The 20,480-nt window shown below is 37.9% G+C and overlaps 1 protein-coding gene and 2 pseudogenes across 1 annotated transcript in view; all 3 read left to right on the plus strand.

The window, feature by feature from the left end:
• The window catches only part of UBQLNL (ubiquilin like), a 114,163-nt gene that overhangs the window by 51,498 nt on the left and 42,185 nt on the right, over positions 1-20,480 (plus strand). The window contains 1 exon segment of the mRNA XM_033207970.1: positions 20,298-20,350. The gene's annotated coding sequence lies outside the window, so the exon portion shown is untranslated.
• On the plus strand, positions 996-2,327 carry LOC117081704 (annotated as a pseudogene).
• Positions 13,353-17,204, plus strand: LOC117081700 (annotated as a pseudogene).

Below are 20,480 nucleotides of genomic sequence, written 5' to 3' on the forward strand. Positions count from 1 at the left end.
ATATTGATCTGCAACATTTTGGACTCATTTATGAGTCCTAATAGTGTTTTTTAAGTGTCTCATTTAGCACTTTCTGTTTTTTTTTTTTTTTTTTTTTTGAGATGGAGTCTCGCTCTGTCACCCAGGCTGGAGTGCAGTGGCACAATCTCAGTTCACTGCAAACACCACCTCCCAGGTTCACACCATTCTCCTGACTCACACTCCCGAGTAGCTGGGACTACAGGTGCCCGCCACCACACCCAGCTAATTTTTTGTATTTTTAGTAAAGACCGGGTTTCACCGTGTTAGCCAGGATGGTCTCAATCTCCTGACCTCGTGATCTGCCCGCCTTGGCCTCCCAAAGTGCTGGGATTACAGGCGTGAGCCACCGTGCCTGGCCAGCACTTTCTATGTATAAGATCATGCCATCTGTGATTAGAGATAATCTTACTTACAACTTTCAATTCTTGGTGCCTTTTATTTTCTTATATTTGAGCTGTGAATTTTTCATAGATGACCTTTACCAGGTTCTGAGAGTTTCATTCTATACTAGTTTGTTGAGTGTCTTATTTTGAAGATTATCTTCTATTTGAAGGATAATTTTGCCAGATATGGAGTTCCAGCTGACAATTTATTTTCTTTCAGCATTTTAAATGTGTCATCCCCCTACCTGAATAAGCATTAATGTTATTCAGGATCCCTTGCACATAATGAGTCACTTCTCTCTTTCCTCTCTGTCTTTTAAATAATGTGTTGCTGCTTTACTAATAAGTATAAGAATAATGCAAATGCCTCCTGTAATCTCAGCACTTTGGGAGGCTGAGGCAGGTGGATCATCTGAGGTCGGGAGTTCGAGACCAGCCTGACCAACATGGAGAAACCCCCTCTCTACTAAAAATACAAAATTAGCTGGGCGTGGTGGTGGGTGCCTGTAATCCCAGCTACTTGGGAGGCTGAGGCAGGAGAATGGCTTGAACCCGGGAGGCAGAGGTTGCGGTGAGCGGAGATCATGCCATTGCAATCCAGCCTGGGCAACAAGAGTGAAACTCTGTCCAAAAAAATAAAAATAAAAAAAATGGAAATACTTTTCTGCCCATGGATGCCGCCGAAGAAGCATCATTAAAGTCTCTCTTCTCCCTGCCCTCATGTCTAAGTCAGAGTCTCCTTAAGAGCCCGAACAGCTGAGGAAGCTCTTCATTGGAGAGTTGAACTTTGAAACAACCAATGAGAGACTAAGAAAGGAGCTGTTTTGAGCAATGGGGAACAATCATGGATTGTGTGGTAAGGAGAGACCCAAACACCAAGCGTTCTGTGCCACTGTGGAGGAGGTGGATGCAGTCGTGAATGCAAGGCTACACAAGGTGGATGGAAGAACTGTGGAACCAAAGAGAGCTGTCTCAAGAGAAGATTCTCAAAGACCCACTTAACTGTGAAAAAGATATTTGTTGATGGCATTAAAGAAGACACTGAAGAATATCACCTAAGAGATTATTTTGACCAGTATGCAAAAATTGAAGTGATTGAAATCACAACTGACTGAGGCAGTGGCAAGAAAAGGGGCTTGCCTTTGTAACCTTGGACGACCATGGCTCCGTGGATATGATTGTCATTCAGAAATACCATCCTGTGAATGGCCACAATGGTGAAGTTAGGAAAGCCCTGTGAAAGCAAGAGGTAGCTAGTGCTTCAGCCAGCCAAAGAGGTCGAAGTGGTTCTGGAAACTTTGTTGGTGGTCATGGAGGTGGTTTTGGTGGGACTGACAACTTTGGTCATGGAGGAAACTTCAGTGGTTATGGTGGCTTTGTTGGCAGCCATGGTGGTGGTGGATATGGTGGCAGTGGGGATGGCTATAATGGATTTGATAATGATGAAAGCAATTTGGGAGGTGGTGGAAGTTACAATGATTTTGGGAATTACAACAATCAGTCTTCAAATTTCGGACCCATGAAGGGAGGAAATTTTGGAGGCAGAAGCTCTGGCCCCTATGGCGGTGGAGGCCAATACTTTGCCAAACCACGAAACCAAAGTGGCTATGACGGTTCCAGCAGCAGCAGTAGCTATGGCAGTGGCAGAAGATTTTGATTAGGAAAGAAAGCTTAGCAGGGGAGGAGAGCAAGAGAAGCGACAGGGAAGCTACAGGTTACAACAGATTTGTGAACTCAGCCAAGCACAGTGGTGGCAGGGCCTAGCTGCTATAAAGAAGACATGTTTTAGACAAATACTCATGTTTATGGGCAAAAAAACTCAAGGACTGTATTTGTGACTAATTGTATAACAGGTTGTTTTAGTTTCTGTTCTGTGGAAAGTGTAAAGCATTCCAACACAGGGTAATAATATAGATTTTTAATTTTTTTTGCACCCATGCTGGTGAATTCTCAAGGTAATAGTCTGATTGTGATGCTGAATAAATGTCTTAAAAAAGACCGGAAATAAGTAGAAATTATAAAATATAATACAAATGATAATAAAACAGCTATGTTTGGAAAAATTTTCAACTTCACTAGAAATAGAATATATATTCCCACCAAGCTAGCAAAGGTCAAAGAATTATGAGCCTATCAACTTTTTTTAAGTCTATGCTTTTTATTTTTTACCAAAGAGGTGACACATTTTATGTAAATGCTTTACTTCTTTGAGATGGAAAGTGAATACTGCCATGCCTGAGTACTTTACTATGTGCCAGCTCTGGCACTAAGGCAATTAAGATAAATATTTTAGGAAGAATAGGAACTATTTGAGAGCACTTTCATATAAAAATGATTCTAAAGAAAATGTGCTCAGAAGTTTTGGAACACACTCACTTCTCTCTTGATGCTTTCATGATTTTCTTTTTGATTTTGGCTTTCAATATTTTCATTATTATGATATGGATATCTTAGTTTATCCTACATGGAGTTCTTTGAGCTTCTTGAATGTGTAGAGTCATATTAAAAAAAATCAAATTCAGGAAGTTTTTTTGCCATTAGTTTTCCAATATTCTTTCTACATCTTTGTCTCTTGCCCCCCCCCTTTCTAGGACTCTCGCTATAAATATGGTGGTATACTTGGGTATGTCCCAAATGTTTCTGAGTCTCTGTTTATATTTTGTCTTTTTCTTTCAATTCTTCATATTGGATAATCCAAATAAGCTTATCTTTGTTTGCGGATTCTTTCTCTTGATTGCTCAAATCTGCCTTTGAATTCCTTTAGTAAATTTTTAATTTTAGTTTTTATAATTTTTTTTTTTTTTGGATACGGAGTCTCTCTCTGTCACCTAGGCTGAAGTGCAGTGGCATGATCTTGACTCACTGCAACCTCCACCTCCTAGGTTCAAGCAATTCTTCTGCCTCAGCCTCCTGAGTAGCTGGGACTACAGGCGCACAAAGCCACACCACGCTAATTTTTTGTATTTAAGTAAAGACGGGGTCTCACCGTGTTGCCAAGGCTTGTTGCGAACTCCTGAACTCAGGCAATCTGCATGCCTCAGCCTCTCAAAGTGCTGGCATTACAGGCATGAGCCACAGTGCTCAACCTATAATTAAAAAAAAAAATTATAGTCACCTTGAAACATACATATTTTTTCTTGTCATGTAATTTTGTTTTGTGTAAGCATTTCCTTTTTTTTTTGTCATTATACTTGAAGTTCTAAGATACATGTGCAGAACGTGCAGGTTTGTTACATAGGTATAAGATGTGCCATGGTGGTTTGCTGCACCCGTCAACCCATCATCTACATTAGGTATTTCTCCTAATGTTGTCCCTTCCCTAGCCCCCAACCCCACAACAGGCCCTGGTTTGTGATGTTTCCCTCCCTGTGTCCATGTGTTCTCATTGTTCAGCTCCCACTTATGAGTGAAAACATGTGGTGTCTGACTTTCTGTTCCTGTGTTAGTTTGCTCAGAATGATGGTTTCCAGCTGCATCCATGTCCCTGCAAAGGACGTGAACTCATCCTTTTATATGGCTATATAGTATTCCATGGTGTATATGTGTCACAATTTCTTTATCCAGTCTATCATTGATGGGCATTTGGGTTGGTTCCAAGTCTTTGCTATTGTGAACAGTGCTGCAACAAACATACGTGTGCATGTGTCTTTATAGCAGCATGATTTATAATCCTTTGGGGTTATACTCAGTAACGGGATTGCTGGGTCAAATGGTATTTCTGGTTCTAGATCCTTGAGGAATCGCCACATTGTCTTGCACAGTGGTTGAACAAATTTACACTCCCACCAACAGTGTAAAAGCATTCCTATTTCTCCACATCCTCTCCAGCACCTGTTGTTTCCTTTTTAATGATCACCATTCTAACTGGCGTGGGATGGTATCTCATTGTGGTTTTGATTTGCATTTCTCTAATGACCAGGATTGATGAGCTTTTTTTCATATGTGTGTTGGCTGCATGTCTTCTTTTGAGAAGTGTCTGTTCATATCATTTCATATCTTCCTGCAACTAGCTCAGTGTCTGCCCAACCGGCCACCCAGTTTTGTGCTAGAAACCCAGGGCCCTGGTGGTGTAGGCACCCAAGGGAATCTCCTGGTCTGCGGGTTGCGAAAACTGTGGGAAAAGCATAGTATCTGGGGTGAAATGCACTGTTCCTCACGGCACGTCCCTCACAGCTTCTCTTGGCTAGGGGAGGGAGTTCACCAACTCCTTGTGCTTCCTGTATGAGGTGACGCCCTACCCTGCTTCAGTTTTCCCTCTGTGGGATGCACCCACTGTCTAACCAGTTCCAATGAGATGAGCCGGGTGCCTCAGTTAGAAATGTAGAAATCACCTGCCTTCTACATTGATCTCACTGGGAGCTGCAAACCAGAGCTGTTACTATTCGGCCATCTTGCCATCCACCCTTCAGTTTTTACAATTTTTAACACCAGAATGTCTCTTTGGTTTCTTTTTATAAATTCTGTTTGTTGACATTTAATATTTGGTGTGATGTTTTTCTCATATTTTCCTTTAGTTGTATAGTCATGATTTCCTTTAACTTTTTGAATATATTTAAGCCAGCTCATTTAGTCTTTGTATAAAAACGTCTGGGTTTTCTCAGGGACAGATTTTGTTGACTTTTCTTTTTCCTGTGTATAGGTCATATGTCTTATATCTTTGAATGTCTCATAATTTTTTTTTGTTAAAACTGGAAAATTTAAATACTATAAAGTGATAACCCTGGAAAGTAGATTCTCCTCTATTCCCAGGATTTGCTGTTGTTGTTAATTATTGTAGGTTTTTCTTTTTTAAGTGATACTTTTGGTACTATTTCTGTAAAGGTTTTATTGTTTGTCACATACAGCCACCGAATTTTCTACTCAGTTATCTTAGTGGTCAGCTAATGAGCAGACAGAGATTTTCTTAAATATTTGTGAACAATAAATCTCCCAGGTTGCTGAAGGGCTTCATTGGCATTTTGAGGCACACATTAAACACTTAGCAGTGCAGTTTACAACCCTTTCTTTGCCTCCACTTCCTGCTTTTGCAGTATATTAAGGTCAGCAATAGGTGAGAGAATAGGGCCTCCTCACAGCTCTTCACAAGCACCTGAACTTCTGGATTCCCACAGATATGTCAGTCCTTTTCAAAACGTGATTAAGTAATCCTGGAGAAGGTTTTCAGAGGACGTTAGCACTTTCAAGAATCATAAATAATGGGTAGAATGTAGACATTGAGAGAAGGTAAGATTGCACTTTTGGAGTAAAATATAAGCAGTGAGATGTAAGAATGATGGAGAATATATGAAGTCCTATATGGGTATGCTTTAGGGGAGAATTTTAGACACATTCATATCAGTAGAACCCGTATAATACAGGAAAGATATTGCCTGCTGAGCAGGGAAGTAAAATGTATTCTGTAGGCATAAAGGGAATAGTTATGTGCTTTTACACAAGATTGTGAGTGACTTGATAGTTTCCTGTTTTCAGGGACAAATAAGGTAGCACAATTAGGTAAAGGTTTGCAAAATATTGACAGAACCAGAATGAGAATCAGCATTCTCATTCTACAGCTCCAATTAATAATCAGGATAGGTTCAGGTGAGGCAGTGGTGAAGAAATGGAGTAGGCAGATAAAAGAGGGGTTCCAAAAGAAAAATCACAGAAGTAGGAAAATAAAACATCGGGTTTGAAGGAGGAGGAAGAGTTATAATCAATCCGCAGATTACATCCTTAAGAAATCTCAGACTGAATTAGTTGGTGAGAGAAAAACACTCCTGGAATTTTAGTTGACAACAAAGGGCCAGTATTATCTCAGGTTACGGGTCTGGTGGGACATGGTCCTGATATACTAACAAGGTGGTTATGGTAATGGCTATAGGCAGGAAATTGTGAGTTAAATTAATACATTTTGTCAGCCTTTGATAAATGATATAAAGCCTTTGATAAAAGATAAATTATGACAAGAGATAGATTGTATTTTTCTTAGTGTTTGTTACATGATGAAGACAAAGGGATTCAAGTTATAAAAAAAGACTTAAATGGATTCAAGGCCAGTCAGTCTCAGAATCAAATGTGACATTCTGTCCTCAGCAAATGGCAATCACCATGATGGCCACATTGAATTTAAGTAGCTTCAATCCAGGACTCTTCATTCTGTTGGGGATCCCAGGGCTGGAGCAGTTCTGCATCTGGATGGGAATTCTCTCCTTTACCAGTTACCTTGTCTCCCTTGCAGGGAATGGCATCCTTCTGTACCTTACCACCATGGAACACAACCTCCATGAACCCGTGTTTTTCTTCCTCTCTATACTGGTCTCTGCAAATCTCATATTATACATCATGCGTTTCCCCAAAACATTAGGGATATTCTAGTTGAAGGCTCAGGAAATAATATTTCCTGGATGCTTCACCAGGTTTTATTTTGGTCTGCTTCACTTCAGCTTTTTTTCTGGACTTGGCCATCTTGTTGGGTGTGGCATTTCATCATTACATGACCATTGGTTTCCCTTTGAGATATACCAGTGACTTGACACCTCAGACACTTGGCAAGATTTTGGTGAGCATTGACTGGAGCTTTAATAACACTTTGCCCATTGATTTCCTGGGGAGGTGTTTGCCCTTCTGCAGAACACACATTAATTCTAACACATACTGTGAGCACATAGGTGTGGCCCTGCTTTCCTGTGCTGATATCTCCATCAACATCTGATATGACTTTACTATATTGGTAATGACTATTATCTCAGATCTGACCCTCACTGATATTTCCTACACCCTCACCCTTCATGCTGTTTTCCACCTTCCATCCAATGATGCCCTTCTGAAGGCCCTAAGTACCTGTGGTTCTCATGTCAGTGTCATTCTCTTATTTTACACACCAACCATGCTTTCTGCCCTTACTCATCACTTTTGCCAAAATATCTCTTGCACTTTTTACATCATGTTTTTGGGCCTCTATAGAGCAATCCCTCTTGTACTCAATTCCATAATTATGGAATAAAAACAAAGCAGATTGGAAACAAGGTCATACTTTTATTCTTTCTTAAAGGGATGCAGTGATATGAGGATGAGAATATGGAGAAATGGGCTATGAAAAACTTAAAAGAATTCTTATGTAAATCACTAGCAGAAAGTCTTCCAATTTTTATGAATTTTAAGATTTCAGCGCTGTTGGAGAAACTCGTTAGTGCAATTAAAGGAATTAGGAGATAAGAGAGATAAGGATTATTCAAGTTGCAAGAAAATAATAGGCACCAAATGGAAGCATTCTAATTTTCTACCATCAAAAACATACATATGGGAACCACTCATTCTATGGCCTAAAATGAAGCGTTGCTTATTTCAAATTATAAATAAATGCAGAAACTTTTATCCTTCTTTTAGTCCTTTCATCTTGTTTCAATTTTCTCTTTTTCAAATAAAGAAAAAAACTAATTTATAGGCTTGTAAGGCTCAGTGTGTTTAAGATATAGCAAGCTCATAAATTCAGTAACCATCTTTATGCTGAAAATTACCAGGTCTAAAGCTCCTCATCAAATTCCTTATCTGCCCCATAAAGCCAACTTCCTATTTGATGTCTACTCTTAGGTTTCCCACTGAAACTTCAAAATCAACATGTTCAAATAAAAATTACCATCTTCTCTCCTTACTTACTTCATGATCCACAAATCATCTTGAATTCTCTCTTATTAAACAGTACAAAATTTAACTAGTTTTCCATGTCAACGTCTGTTTTTCTTATATCATTTATTTTCTTTAATTCTTTAATTATTTAAAAATACGTTTATTATTTATGATGTCTTCTAAATATGCTTTGAATTTTTCCACACACTTCACATTAAAATGTGATCACCATTGTCCCTCCCTCCCAAGTTTTTCAATACCGTAATTTAGGAATTTGCTACCTCCAATCTTTTTTTCTCTCCCATCCATTTGCTACTCAGAAAATATCATGGTCTTACTAAACTCAAACCTAGATCAACTCACTCTTCTGCTTTAAATCATTCAACAGTAGATCGATTTGCTTTGAATAAAATCCAAATTTCCTAACATGTATGTTTTCAAAGCCTTGTATGGTATGATGATGCCAACCAGTCATTGCTTGGTGTCCGTTAGCCCCAACCTCCTTCTTTTCTCTTACTCTTACATGCCCTTATGTTACAATCATACCATATTTCTTTTAGTTTTTCAAACAAAGTGTGTTTTCTTTCCACTTGGACCTTTATACATGCTATTCGCTCTGGAAAATTAAGCTTAGCTTGAACTTGGGTAACAAGGAGGAGAAGAGGAAATGATTTTGTAATCCTTTTGCATAAAATACTTTGTCCTACTTCACATCCACTAAGACAGTGATATATATATACATATTTTCCATATATATGTGTATATAATACATATATATGTGAAAAGGAAAATAACAAGTGAGGACATGGAGAAATTAGACCCCTGATAGATTGGTAGTGGGAATGTAAAATGGTTCCGCCTCTGTGGAAAACTGTTTGGGTGTTCCTCAAAAAGTTAAATGTAGAGTTACCATTTGACCTAGCAATTCTACTCCTAGGTATATACCCAAGAGAAGTGAGACAGGTGCTCAAATAAAAACTTGTAAATGGTTGCTTATAAAACCATTATTCATAGTAGCAAAAATAGAAGTAAAAATAAGTAAAATGTATATCAACTGATAAATGTGGTATAATTATACAATAAAATATATTCAGCCACAAAAACGAATAAAGTTTCAATACATGCTGAAATATGAATGAATCTTGAAAATATTTTAAGTGAAAGACACAAGACACAAATGACTGACATATTGTGTAATTTCATTTACATTAAATGTCTAGAAGAGATAAATTTGTAGAGACAGGAAATATGTTAATGGAGGAAAAGGAAGTGGACAGTGACTAGTTAGTGAATATGGGTTTTTTTTTGGGGGGTGATAAAAAGGTCTGAAATTAGACTTTGGTGATGTTTACACATTAGAAATGTACTAAAAGCTACTAAATTACATACTTTAAAGTGGAGAATTGTATGTCATGTGAATCTTACCTTAATAAAAGTTAAACAAGATGCTCATTATTATGCAAGAAATATATGATGATATATAGACAATAAGTCAATTTCATTCCAAATTTTTTGTTCTTACCTACTCACTATTCTACCTCAGAATGAGTCAGGATTTCTGTAGCCCAGAGACTTCACTGTCACATCCTTTTTGAGTTACATCATTCTAATCCCAGTGTGTCAGGTCTAACTAGAGTCACAAGAGTCATGTGCTAGAGGCTGCTCCCACTGGCTCATGAGAGCCATGTTAACTTTCAGGAATTTTGCAAGCAGGTCAACATCAAATTGGTAGTTTGAAGTCAGCTATAGTGGAAATATCTACATTTTCTCAATCAGCCACTCTACAAGCAAGCCCCCAAAATTGACTGTTAAGCATTCATCAGCTTACCACTGGCCATAGTCCTCTTGAAGCCCAATTCACAAGTCGGAGTGTGGCTCAGGCCATGACTGCAGGCCTTATGAGGCTGCACTTGAGCTTCAACCACTTCACTGGCTCTTTTCTTTTGAACTCTGATTTTTATGTCCCCTTGGTTAGTTTTACCCCAATGACCTTTCATATTCCTAAACTTGATCGTTATTTTTGAGAGTAGTATGATAACACATTATTTTATTGTGATTTAGATATAACTTTTTAAGTATATAGCTTTGTATTACTATAGGGAGTAAAGAAGAAAGGAGAGTGGGAAGAAGAGACAGGAATTAGCATAGAGACAATGGTCACTCAAAATATACAGGGTTGCATTATGTGAAAGTTGAAGATCATTTACATTAGAAGTTTGCACTGAATTATATTGTGTTTTAAAGATTCATTTTATCAATTTCATCTTGAAGGAACACACAAATCATTCCAGATCAGAGACATTGTTATTATTCACTTAAAAAGAAAATAATAACTGTATGGTCCCCCACAGCTGATTCTTACTCCTGAGACAATGCAATGCAGGCCAGGTCAAATGTACGATAGCATGTTATATTTGCATTATAAGCAAAGAATGAAGAAATATGTATTTTCTTGGCTTTCAAAAGCCAGAAAGACTATTCCCTAGACCCACCCCTACACACACGCCTCCCTCCTTCTCAGAATGTTTCCTTAGACATTAACAGGGTATAAATAGTCCAGAAAAAAAATAAGACCATTCTCACAAGCTTCACAACCCAGAAATGTCTCCACAGTTCTGAAGTTAGGTAAATCTCTCTGGAGTTCTCTCAATATCTATGTAGTTGTAAATTCAATTTCCAAGGCTTGCTGTTAGCCAAGCATCCCAAGTTTTTGGCAAAATTAATGCAAACATCCCCAACACAGGACAAACACAAAAGTAATTTCTCTATACCCTAAAAGATGCCAAAAGTCTGAACAGACAACTGAGAAGAAAGAGTTTCCATGGTTCTGGAGCAAGGTAAAATTTCTTTGAAAATCCTCACAGGGGTTTCTGAAGGATGGGAAGTACAAAGAGGCATCAGTCAGTCACACCACTTGGTATAGGAGCAGTGCAGATAGAGCAGCTGAATAGTGTCTTGCCATTCTCCATCCAGAGCCGGTGACACACAACTGATAGGGAAAAGCTACAGGAGGACACCTCACTATAGCTAAGTGGTCCCCAGTGGGAAAAGAAGGAAGGCAGGTGATAGGAGGACTTGGCTGTAGACAAAGGATGAGGCTTTTCCTGTTTCACATTTAACTTTAAAAAAAAAATTATGTTTGAGACAGAGTCTTGCTCTGTCCCAATTTGCTATTCTTATATGTATGCATTTGTCCACCCACCATTTGTTGAGGCAATCTACAGGACAGTATAGATGGTTACGAGAAAAGAGCTGAAGGCCAGAGACTCCTGGCTGCCATACACCAACTTCATCAGTTCTCTGTGGATGAAATTGGAAAATTTATTTAATCACTCCAGGATTCAGTTTCCTCATGCGTGTGTGAAGATCTATGCTACCTCACAGGTTCGATGATTGATTGCAATGTTATATGCAATGCAATTTGCACATTGTTTAGTACATTATATAGTGACCATTTTTAAGTTTTAATTTAATTTTGTATTTTATTCTACTGTGTAACAAGCACTGTGGATGCAGATATGACGAAGGCTTTTTTTTTTTTTTTAACTGTCCTCAAGGAGAACACGGATTAGTAGGGAAATACACACAGAAGGAGGCAATTCCACTGCAGAGTGACAAATAATACGTAACCTCAAAAAGCACAAAGATCTGTGTGGGCACAGAGAAGTTACTATGTAATTAGGAAAGAGGGCAGGATGGTCAAGAACCTTATGTTGGAGCTGTGTTTTGAAGGAAAAAGAGAAATTCTCAAGGCAAATGACAGGAATAGGAATATGCTAGGCAGAGAAGACATTATTTCAAACGTGAAGGATTAAGTGAGAATATTGTGAGATTTGGGGAATTGTATGTACCCTGGTATGGACAGCACCCTAGATATGCTAAGACTGAGAGAAAAGAAGGGGAAGGTAAGATTTGTTTGGAGAAGTAAACAAGGCTTTTACTTTCTGATTCAGAACTTGAATCTTATCCTGAAGACTAAGGGAGGGAGGGGGCTGAAGGAGGATTTTACTTGAGAGTGTGACAGAATGAAATTGACATATTGAAAAGTGCATTCCGGCTACTGTGTAGATTTGCTATTGGAATGCAGTAAGATGCAATTGAAATGAAGTTTTAGAAACAGTAGAATAAGTTTGAGAATTTCCCTGTAGTCCAGACAGAGATGAAGATACATGCTAAGAGGGAAGAATTAAATAATGCTTCCTCCAGGGCTGGAATTAGGGGAAATGCCTAGAGTGCAACATTTAAGGAACAAAGGACTCACTCTCAGGGTTTCAAGTGCTTCCTTTAATGTTGCATGCTAGGCACCTCTATGGGGCTCACTGCTCAGTACACAGACACTCAAGGTGTTACTGCCAGTTAAACAGAAAAGAAGTTCACTTTTGGCTTCTTTGCTCACTTGTCCCTGTGTGCCATTTAGCTGGAGGCAGGGGCAGGCAACAAGTCCCAGAGGTCACTCCGCTGGGACTTTCTTAGGAGCCATAAACGCTCTCAGGCTCATCCTGCCTGCAGCGCAGTGGGAGTCTCCCATCTGTGGTTGAAGGAATGGATGGAAGTTTGTGAGCTAGATTGCACAGGTAGCAAGCAGAACAATTCTAGTGAACTTGGACATACAGACACATAGAAGTTACTGTAACCACCTAGATTGTGGGCTAGCCAAGTTGGCAGGAGGTAAAGTAAGTAACTTTATTTCAGAGTGTAACCTTTACCTAGGATTTCAAGTCTCTGAACCTGAATTTTCCCACAGGTCCCCTGTAAGATTTCTCCAACTTTCAGCCTTCTTGTGCCCTTTCCCAGGAATAATGCCCACCTCTGTACCTTGCTCTCTGAGTCTTCCCCAGTGACATTTTGCAGCTATAATTATCTAATTCACAGAACCATGCCTGATGAAAATGCCAGCATCCGGGGGCTCCTGAATGACACAGGCTTTTAATAGAGTCTATTCAAGAGGGTGCTCTAGTCTTTAAACTCAAAGTAGGACTCCAGATCAGAGATGCTCCCAAGTAAGTGGTCTGAGGAATCAGTGCTCTTGATAGAGAAGACAGGGATTCTATGGGTACTTCTCAAATCTTATCCTCTGTGGGTAGCTAGATCTTGATCTAGACTTCTCAGTTGCTTGTCTATGAAATCTGAGCTCACATACATAACTTCTTCCATTTTAAAAGCTTCAGACATCACATCAAAGATATTATTTGCCAAGTTGATCTTTGTGAATAGGAAAAATGCCTTGGCTCTTTAAAAAAATTAGGAAAATGTTTTAATATGGAATAAAGGACAATCATATATTGTTGTGCACATATTTCTATTCTTTGGTAAATGTAATTCCATAATTGCTGCTATGCCAATTTATGGCCCCAACCAATATTTCAAGTGATAGTAATCAACAGCAGATTGCCCAGCTTATTTTCAAAAATCAAAGGACAGCTCCAGGTGATTCATGAGCCTGGAGCTGGTCCAACAGAAAACATGAGATTGTTAGTTATTCATTAGAGGATACTGAGTAAACTCCTCTAGAAGTTGGGGATATTAATTAAAATGGTTCTAATGAAAGTCTAAAATTTTCAGCATTCCCTTTAATAACAAAATGAATTTCATCAAATTACTGTCATATATTTGGTAATCGTAAAATAATAATTTTCCCATGTAAGACTGATGTTTCAGTCATATAATTTCATACCTAATGGTTCCTAATTTCTCTGTGAAGTAAAATGAAAGGTTATCTGTTGAGAAAGGGAGTTGGAGTGAGATGAGAATGCTCTGAGGAGTGTAGGAAACGATGAGTCATAGAGATTGAGCTGAGCAAGATCATGCTGTTGGATCACTGGATAGTTCACTAGTTAAGTTTAACATTGATTATCATGAAATTATGGAAACACAAATACATCTAGTTAAGAAGTTTGCTTGTTTCCTTATTTTCTTCAACCTAGGGTACTTATTTAGTTGAATAATGCAGGAGGTTTTATCATACATATGTGATGGAAGGTCAGTGGAACAAGGGCAAGCAAAATGTTGGTAAGAGAGTGGCTGAAATGATGAATTATGGATTTTAACCTGAACAGAGCAGAATGTAAAGACTCCTGGGCATTGAATGAATGGTAGTAAGAAAGTCATTCTAGAGGGCTTCAAGTTTTTCAAGGACAAATTGGTAATAACTGAATCACATGATTGAATAGATACAAAGTGCAGTGTCTACATTTGTAGTTTATGAAGTTGATCAATTTTGGACTACAGTGCTTCAAATATATGACCCTGGAATTAGGTGATTGTGCCTCAGTAACATATAAATTCATCCATTGGAAACAAAGTTTTGAGTAGATGAGTCACAAGAATTTTAAACTGCAGTTAATGTCTAGACATATGTCTTTAAAGAATCAAGAGGAATTACAAGAGAACTATGAAAAATAATAAAAAATTTAAAAAGTGGGTAAATGAATTGACTATCACTAAGGAACAGTATCTAGAGTGCTAAGAAGAGATGTGTACAAATAGCATGACTTACACCTTCATTAAGAAGTGTTCCTTTTAACTGTGCAAAGTACCTTTTGTTCTGTTTAATGCTTTCTAAGTTAAGTTTTACTGTTTCTGCTTTCCATTTTGCTAGACTTGCTTCCATCACATTTAAATTTGTCGGAAACACACTTGTCTATCCTTTTTATCCTGTTTATTCACACTTGTTTATCCTTTCTGCATCATTTTGTTTTAGATCTTTCTCATGTGACATATAATTGAATTCTTAAACTGTATTTATCTTTGTGCTTTTTGACAGAAGAATTCAAGCAATCTATAAGCATAAATGATGTATTTGGTTTTATGTTGTTAACTTGTTTTATATTTTTAGTTTTCTATATATTGGTTAATTTTGTATATTTTGCTATACAGATGTTATGCGTGTTATTTGCCACACAGAGTCTGTAGACAATTTTGGTTATATACAGAGGAGTCTAGGAAAAGACTCATGGGTCTGATTCCCAGTGCTACTATTTCCTCCTTGTGTGGCTTTTGACAAATTACTTTTCTCTGCATCCTTAAAATGTGGATAATATTATTACCTGTCTCATAGAATTGTTAAGAAAATTACAAAAGTGGTCTCATGTAGTATATTAAAGTTTTCAAAAAATATTAGCTTTTGTTATAAAGTTTATTTGCTTTTAGCTTGACCTAGGATTTAGAATATATAAATTCTATTTTTCTTCCACTAGAGGTCCCCTCTGTATTTGTAAAAAGCACACAAACCAATTTTCTCTGATCCTTAAGCAAAATTCCCTCATTAATTCCTAAAGATGGACTGAGATTGAGCCTCATACTCTTTCTCATGTCATTCACATGGGAGGCATCAAACATCACAATCTCAGAGAACAGTTTGGTCTACACGCCTTAAGTCTCTCTGTGTAGCGTCTGGGATATCAGAACAGTCACTGAAATTGGGATAGGGTCAGTGTGCGGGACAAATTACAGTTCCAGTGATCCGTTTCCTTACATCCTTTGCTACACTTCCATGCCTCTTCTGAATTCTTGGCATCTCACAGTGAGTTGAGGCAGTCACCTGGTGTAACAGCAACATGAAAGAGTAGTGGCTGTGGAATCTAATGACCTTGGCTCTGCTAGTTACTAAAGGTGAGTTGTTAGGTAAGATTATGTCTCAGTTTCAGCTTCTGCAAAAAAAAAAAAAAAAAAAAAAAAAAAAAAAAATGACGGGGATAAAAATACATATCTCAGAAGGTAGTTCTAAATAAGATAATATTTTTCAAGAACCTGGCACCTAGTGGGAGTCTGTAATTGTTAATTATCTAATTTTCCCAACTGTGATCCAGTATTTTTCAGTTTCTTTTTATCCCCGCATGTAGTTAGACTATTTTTCTCTATACTCATATCTATAGAGCAGCAACTTCCATTGACCCAGGGAGAACTCAGTCATTAAAATGGGAATAGCAGTTTATGCAGTTTGAAGAAGATTCTAGAGTAATTGGATGATTAGTATCAGAAGTTTTGGGTCTGAGAGTCTTTCTTCAAGTGATGAACATTGCTCTTAATATCAATGAGAGGTTTTTTCTTGGAATATAGGAAAGAGGCGGACCAGCCCCAAGGAAGTGGTGGAGGAAGAATTACCATACAATTTCCTCATGTTCGTTATAAACAATTTGTTTTTAGGACACAGAAGTTATTGATCTTAATGACCATGTACAATGTGAGTGACCATGGTACAGGCCCCTTCACCCTTTTGGGTATCCCCGGACTTGAGCAGTACCACGTCTGGACCAGCATCCCATTCTGCTTTATCTATCTCGTGACTGTCGTGGCCAACAGTATCCTTCTCTACCTCATTGTGGTGGAGCACAGTCTTCATGCACCCATGTTCTTTTTCCTTTCCATGCTGGCCATTACTGACCTCATATTGTCCACTGTATATGTCCCCAAAACATTTAGCATCTTCTGGTTTGGTCCCCAAACAATCAGTTTTCCTGGCTGTCTCACCCAATTATTCTTTCTGCACTATAGCTTTGTGTTGGACTCAGCTATACTGCTGGCCATGGCATTTGACTGCTATATGGCCATCTGCTCACCCTTGAGATACACTACTATTCTGACTCCCAAAACCATTGTCAAAATTGTTGTGGGAATATGTTTCCAAAGTCTCTGTGTTTTTGTCCTGTGTATTTTCCTTGTGAATCATTTACCCTTCTGCAGGACACATATCATTTCTCAAACATAGTGTGAGCACATAGGTGTTGCCCAGCTCGCCTGTGCTGATATCTCCATCAATATCTGGTATGGATTTTGTATTCCTATCATGACAGTGATGACAGATGTGATCCTCATTGCTGTCTCCTACACCCTCATCCTCTATGCTGTCTTTTGTCTCCCTTGCCGAGATGCAGAAGGCCCTTGGCACCTGTGGTCCCCATGTCTGTGTTATCCTCGTATTCTATATACCAGCATTCTTCTCCATCCTTGCCCATAGCTTTGGGCATAATGTCCCTCATACCTTTCATACGACGTTTGCCAACCCTTATGTAATCATCCCACCTGCTCTCAACCCTATTGTCTACGGAGTAAAGACCAAGCAGATCTGGAACAGAATCCTTCTTCTGCTCTTTCCCAAGGGGTCCCAGTGACAGGTGCCTGAGCTCTTGGAGGTAGGGACAAGTTCCTAGTGTATGTTGGGTCAAAGACTGAACCTGTGTTCAGAGGCCCAAGAAAAAGGACAGACTAAAATTTATTAACGAGAACTTGAGTTTTGCTTTCTTTGTGATTTGAGGCAGAATTTGAGGCAGATTTGAGGCAGAATCATTCCAGTTATAGCAAAGTAAGTTCTGAGTCTAGGAAATAATAAATATTTTTTGACTTCTAGAAACAAGAACTTTTGTAATTCCTTATGATTGCTCTAAAGTGATTATAAAACTTTTAATGAAGACAATGTAATGATTGGCAAATCTCAATGGTTTTTCAGATGTATATATCATAGTAGTTTATTTATACACCATAGCAAGGCAGTAAATTACCTCTTTGATGATTCTGCAGGGTTGTGAGTTTTTAACTTTGTTCACACCTATTAATTTCTAGACAATATCAAGTATAATATGTAGCTTACACTAGGGACATAGAACGTTTATCAAATAAATAAATGGCAAATAATCATAAATTATTAACTTAAGAGTGCAGGTGTTTATATTAAGCAAAGGGATAAGACAACGATAAAACTCAATGTTTAACTCAACCTTGAGAAAGCCAAATGAGATGTAGGTGGGTGGAGTTTCCCACAAGGAATAAAAGGAGGGAGGCAAATTCCTATGGCTAGTAAAATGGTAAAGCATATACAGACTAAGAAGTGGGTTTGAGACTTGACCAATTGGAAGCACTAGTGGTCTCAATTTTTTTTTTCATGTTTGTATCTTCATAGAGATGTAGTCACAAGCCAAAAATGTACCTCTGTATGATTCATTATCTCTTCAAATCCAATATGCATAAGTCATAGTGAGTCATTCAGTCACTCGGTCAGTAATAATTATTTTTAGGTGTTTGCCAGGTAGTAATGATAGTCAATGTCTTATTTCCCCTTCAAATCTGATATATCCTCAAAACCTGTGGTTTTTTTCTAAATAGCCTCTTGGGTTCCCCAGCTGAGTGTAGGTACCCTCCTCCCCTACCCCAGTAGTTCAAACCCTCACTGCTTTCACTTGACTGAAAATGTCAGAGTTGTTCATGGTATCTTTACCTTGAGACTACTTTGCCATCCCTGTGCTACTACCCTTTTCACATATCATTGAATTTTTATTTCTACAATGGCTCTCAACATATAGTTTTAATAGAAAAAGATGTCCTTTGGATGCAGAGAATTGTGTTTGAATTTATATTCTATCTCTTAACGTGTGACAATACCTACATGCATTGTTTCCAAAATTACTTGATGTATTTTGCATACCATAAATAAAAATATAGTCAGGTGCCACTTAACAATGAGGTTACAGTCTCATAAATGTGTTGTTAGGTGATTTTATTATTGTGCAAATATCATAGAGCATACTTACATAAATCTGTGTGATATAGCCTTGGCTATATAATATATTCTATAACTCCTAGGTTACGAAACTGTACATCATGTTACTATACCGAGTGTTGTAGGGAAGTGTAATACAATGGTATTTGTGCATCTAAACATGTCTAAACATAGACAAGGTACTCTATAATAGGGTATTGTAATCTTATGGGACTATTGTTCAGAAACATTGTTATGTGGCATATTACAAAGTATAAATAGAAACGGCAAAAAGAAAAATAGACAGATTTTTAAAAATTAAGACAAAAAATAGGCTGAAAATACACTTTCCACCTGCTATGAGTTTTTGTTCTCTTATTACATGTGGGTCAGAAATTCAACTGTAAGCTTTCTAGCAGTCTGTGTGAGAGTTAAACACGATTAGCTAAATCATTCATGATAGCTAATTGTTAGAGAAGCAAAACTACTCTTGATATGAAGAACAGAGAAATATCTTCAGAAAGCTCTTAGAATAGGCAGTAAGTGATGCAATTAATGAAATTCTTACAGAATACACAAGTTCATGTGACTTTTCAGTCCATTATCCTAGTATAGAGAAGTGAAGTAACCTCAATTTTTATTCAGCAGAAGTTAAAAATTCTGTCGGGAGCCAATACAATGCTAATCTCTTTAGTTCTGGTTTATTCCAGATATAATAGAACATTCAGAGTACTGAGTGGACTCTTGGCAATCTTTATTAATTAACACATCCAACAATATTTAGCAAACATTTGACAAACATTGACAGAAACTGACTTGACTTTCAGAATTGTGGGATAAAAGCCTCTCAGGTAAAAATTGATATCTGGACTTCCAGAAATTCCTGAAAGTACCAGCAGGTAGACCTAATAGATTTTCCATAAGAATATATTTTATTTGCTCAAATTGTTTTTATAATTTTTTAATGAAGTTTAATTTTTTAAAAATTATAAGTGGGAGCTAAGTTATGGGTATGCAAGGGCTTACATTGTAGTATAATGGACACTGGAGACCCAGGAGAGGAGAGGTTGGGAGAGGGGTGAGGAGTGAAGAATTACCTATTGAGTACACACTACACAATACGGTTGACAGGTACGCTAGAAACCCAGACTTCACCATTATACAATTCAGCCATGTAATCAAAAAACACTTGTACCCCTAAAGTCACTAGAATTTTTAAAAGATAATGTTAGGATTATTTCATGTGGGCCATATAGTTTTTATTTTAACAGGTGCCCTAGGTTATTCGTCTACACTATGAGTTTGCCAATATGTTAAGCATTGTCACAAGCAGTACCTTACTTAATTTGTCAATCCTTATAAAATCTTGAGAGACAGGTACTAATATGACCACCTTTTAATGGAAATTAAGTAACCAAAGTCCTTTATCTGGTAAGTGAGGGCATGAACTTGAAACCTGGGTGATATGACAGGCACATCCACATGGCTTTCCACTCACATACACACCAGCCCACAAACAAACAAACAAACAAATAAACAAATAAATAAATAAATAAAGTACCCTAAGGCAGTGTTTACTCAAAGACATTAACAAAGTTAATAGAATCTTTTTCATTTTCTTCCCTTGAGGATGAGAAGAAGGCATGTCAGAGTCCCTAATCCCCTGACTACCTGCCTTTTCCCCACAGACAGCAGTGAGTGATCAGAGAAAATAAATGGACAGGGAATCAACCTCTCCAATGCCCTTCCTTTTCCTTCCACTTATTTATTTTTAGTTTTAGTTTTAGTTTTTGGTTGGTGTGTCTGCTCTCTTGCAGGTTTTGTCAACACATTCTTTCTTCTTTCCCTTTGGCCCGATCCCCAAGATTTGGTGAGTATTAGCTGTTTCAAGGGCTTTGATTGGGACAAGACTTAGAGAAAGTGAGTGAAAAGCCAGGGCTCTATTTCTTAGGGGCCATGGACTGGGCACTATAATTTTCTTCCCTGAGCAACTCCCATTT

The sequence above is a fragment of the Trachypithecus francoisi genome, unplaced genomic scaffold (genome assembly GCF_009764315.1).
Source record: "Trachypithecus francoisi isolate TF-2019V2 unplaced genomic scaffold, Tfra_2.0 Lachesis_group8, whole genome shotgun sequence".
NCBI classification, from domain to species: domain Eukaryota; kingdom Metazoa; phylum Chordata; class Mammalia; order Primates; family Cercopithecidae; genus Trachypithecus; species Trachypithecus francoisi.